A 4,687-nucleotide genomic window follows, 5' to 3' on the forward strand; every position below is an offset into this window, starting at 1 on the left:
CTGGCCAAAAATTATGCAAGCCAACAGATAGCGAAAAACGCGTATGGTCGGGTTATGAATACTTAAGGCCAGGTTCCCCTCAAAAGAGTCTGTGTCTAAACCTGTCAATTTCTTCCAAAATTCTAATGCCTCAGATGACCATTCAGAGTCTAAGGGTGTCTCACAAAGGGCACCTTCCCCATAAGGAATTTCTAACATACCTGCTAACTCATCGGTAGTGTACTCATATTCAACATTAAACATTCTAAATTGCATTGTACCACATGTGCTTGCAGTGTTAGGATGAACAATATAAATTAGGGAACTTAAGAATTCCCGGGTCAAGTACTCAGATGTAGGTTCCTTTATTATAAAAATATCATGCAATCCTAAATTATCTAACATTTAACAAACACTATGAAAAATTCCCAAATTATACAAACAATCTTCGTCGATATACCTGGTGGAGAAAATTGCCTTTGTCTGCAACTCCTCGCATATCCTCCTTTGCCTATCTCCGAGTTTTCCTCTGCGGAAAGTGACTTGATTATGCTCCATTTTTTACCTTGTGATGAATGAGGAAGAAAAAAATGGGTTTTATAGGGGAAGATGGTGAAATGGGATTTTAATGGTGGAAATTGGAAATGGAAGTGAGATTGGTAGTGCGTTTTTGTTTGAATGAAAATTTAATGGGATTTGAGTGGGTTTTAATGGTGGTTAAGAATGGAGAAAATGGGGGTTTTGAGAGGTTAAAGATGAGTTTTTGGGTGAAAATGGAAGTTTGTTTCGATTCTGTCCGAGATAATGCTCAAACCCCATGGCGGCCACTTGGCCTAGATGGGGCCCGTCATCTTTGTTGTTCCTGCTGGGCTGGTTTCATGGATTGGTCTTTGGGCTTGGTTGCTTTGAGTCATTTTGGGGGTATGCACAACATCTTCTAACATATTCTTCTTCCATGTATTTGTACATGCATGATATAATTAATCTTTCAACATAATAAAATAAAATATTTAAAGAGACAATAAAATTGAAACATAAAAGAAACGATATTATATGATGTGATAATATCATAGGGAAAAGATGAGAAAAACAAATCTATGCAAAAATAAAATAAATCTAGAAATCAGGAAATAGATATAGATATATGTTTGAATATGAGAAATAAATAAAGCGATAAAAGCTGGAAAGCATAGTCCTCAATGCGTCGATAGTTCCTCAGTGCAACTGGAATCTCGTGCCTCTGCTAGCTGACGACGGAGATCGCCGATTTCCTGGTATAGGCAATCAACCTCCATGGCATGAGTAGCATCAGACACCTCTAACTGCAAGGTAAGGTCAGTAACCTCCTGGAGAAGGATGGCCACTTCTCTGCGCAACTCAATAAGCGCAGTGTGAACGTCGTGTCTCTGCAAATCGAAATTATTAGAAAGCACTGTGGTCATAATTGATGGTGGAAAGGGATGGTATTCTGGTACTGGAGGGGATCTGGGTACATTATGTGTCTCATCCTGGCCTTGTAAGGCGTATGTCCAATTTCTTTATCATGGACATTAGTCTTCGTGGGATCAGGTAAAGTAAAGTAATGGATGGTCTGATGATTGATCAGGAGTTTATATTGGTTCGGGTTAAAGGAGTCTTTCCTCATCAGGCCACGGTCTAAACAAAAGGTAACACCCTGGTGAACTAATTTTCTGTCAAGACCCATGGCAAATGATATATGTGTCACAGTTCCTCATACATGAATAAGTCCTTCAGAAGATTTGGCTGTAACGTTAAGGTTGTCAATCAAAAAGTTTTCAGAGGCTACGAGGCGTGATTGGGTGATACAAAATAGAAAAAGGATTTCCTCATCACTAACATGGGTATCAATATCACTCTTTCCAAGGAAAGTGTGGGCTAGGATCATTTGGAAGTATCAGAAGGCTAGGTTATGGATTATGTTGAACAACTCGTTAGAAGGGTCAGGGCTCCCTCCTCCTGTGATATCACTCAATAATTTGTCTATCTCAGCCTGCATAAAATACCCTAAAGGGATTTCAGGCATAACATCAAGGCCACACTGAAAACCAAGTAACTCAGCAAACTCCTTATGATTGAAGTTGTACTCAATTCCAAACAATCTGAAGTTAATATAGCCTCTCTGAGAACCGATTCCAATGTAGGGTTCATAGCTGAGAGAGCTTAAGAATTCCAGGGTTAGGTTCCTGTAGGTTAATTGTATGGCACCAGCATACTCTTCCCATTGAAGTTGATTGCATATGTACCTCACACTTGCCTCAAGACCTAAGGTTTCTATTAAATAAGGCTAAGGGCACCTAGTGGGTAACATGGGACGCTCATATAGGATTGAAGGAGAATAGAGATCCAAAACGCAACAGAAATTAAAATTTTCTCCTTTAGTGGTCCTTACGAATGGGCATGATCAGTGATAGAATCGTTACCTCTTGTGGCGATTGAAACATTTGATGCAGATCTAAGGAGTGATTACGAATGTTGAATGATGATAACGCTTCTACTTAGTCCACACGAACGGTTTCATTCAATCTCAGTGCTAGCTGCTACGAATGAAGGCTCTAAGTGTGTGTGTGTGTGTGTGTGTATGTGTGTGTGTGTGTGTGTGTGTGTGTGTGTGTGTGTGTGAGAGAGAGAGAGAGAGAGAGAGAGAAATGAAATTTCAACTGCCCAAATGCTTCTGCATAAGGGTTCTATTTATAGAACCACTTTTGTGGACTGCAAGCTAAAAAGCCCAATTAAGTGTATGTGGCCCACATCTTATGATATGCCAAAATCACTTAAGCGCGTGATACCTTACCATATTTCGTATTCTACTTAAGTACATTGTACCTTACGGTGTTCTACAATTCACTTAAGTGTATAGTATCTTACGGTGTTCCTTATTTACTCTATCTCTCATCAATCCGTCCTTTTGTGTGTGACCCTGTAGGTTTTCGCGACATTAGCAATTATATTAAATCACGTATTAACATAATAAACAGTAAGCGGTATCTAGCAACATATCACTGCTACTCAAGACACGAAAATAAATGTCATGTGATCAGCAATAAAACACTCGACTCTACATCTAGGGTCCATAGTGGTTTCAGGTCGAAGGGTGGTATACACCACTATCACCATGAGAATAACTTATGAAACATTGCACAACATTCTATATGGTATTCTCATAGCGGGTCAATCCAGTATAAATATTACTCCTAATATTCATACCTATGTTTAAGACTTGAAAACTCTTTATCCATGACCCATGAGATGTGATCATCAGTCTATATCCATAATAATCTTAATGCTTTAATGTTATCCCACTTCACAACAAAGCTCGACTACATAAACTTTAAGAATAATGTCCTTATGTTTAATGGAATCTCATGATTAAGTCACACTTGATACATTAAACAGACTATCTATTCTAGGGACTTTATTAAACAAACATAATAAAGAAAAAGCCTTTTATTATTAATAAATAATTCGATACAAGTACCAAAAAGTATTAGCCTCTAGGGCTTACACCAACAATCTCCCACTAACACTAGAGCTAATAAGGCATACCTCTAATGCCCATAGATCTAGTATGGCCATCATTTTTTTGCTGCACAAAAGGCTTTGTTAGTGGGTCAATAATATTTTCAAGTGTAGGTACTCTGCATATTTTCACATCTCCTCTATCTATTATCTCTCGAATGAGGTGATAACACCTAAGTATGTGTTTGGATCTTTAGTGAGATCTAGGCTCATTAGCATGTGCGATAGCACTATTGTTATCACAATATAGACCAATGGGATCCACAATGCTAGGAACTATATCAAGTTCACTAATGAACTTTTTGATCTAAACAACTTCCTTTGCTGCACTTGAGGCAACGATATACTCGACCTCGGTAGTAAAACATCAATTGTATCTTCCTTTGAACTTTTCCAACTTACAACGCCACCGTTTAAGCAAAACACATAACCAGATTGCGATCTAAAGTCATCCTTATCTATCTGGAAGTTAGCATCGGTGTATCCAATTACAACAAGCTATTTTTGACCTCCATATATCAAGAATGAGTCCTTAGTCCTTCTCAAATACTTAAGGATATTCTTGACAGTTGCCCAATGATCATCATCGGGATCAGATTGGTACCTACTCTTTGCACTTAAAGCATACGAGACATTTGGTTGAGTATATAACATGGCATATATGATAGATCATATTGCAGATTCATATGGAATCTTATTCATGCGATCCCTTTCTTCCTTAGTTGAAGGGGATTGTGTTTTTGATAGACACATGCCATGTTACATATGTATGAATCCTTTCTTAGAATCATGCATATTAAAGCGTCTCAGCACTTTGTCTAGTATGTACTCTGACTTAGGCCAAGCATTTTTTATGATCTATCTCTATAGATCTTGATTCCTAATATATAGGCTGCTTCACCCAGGTCCTTCATAGAAAAGCATTTCCCTAACCATAACTTTACTTGTTATAGGGTAGGGACATTGTTTCCAATAAGTAATATGTCATCTACATATAATACCAGGAAGACGATCATGCTCCAACTAACTTTCTTGTAGACACAAGACTCATCTTCATTCTTGATGAATCCATATTGTTTTACTATTTCATCAAAATGAAGATTCCAGCTTCTGGAAGCTTGCTTTAATCCATATATTGATCTTTGTAATTTACATATCTTTTAGGATTCTT

The sequence above is a fragment of the Lathyrus oleraceus genome, chromosome 3 (genome assembly GCF_024323335.1).
Source record: "Lathyrus oleraceus cultivar Zhongwan6 chromosome 3, CAAS_Psat_ZW6_1.0, whole genome shotgun sequence".
NCBI lineage: Eukaryota > Viridiplantae > Streptophyta > Magnoliopsida > Fabales > Fabaceae > Lathyrus > Lathyrus oleraceus.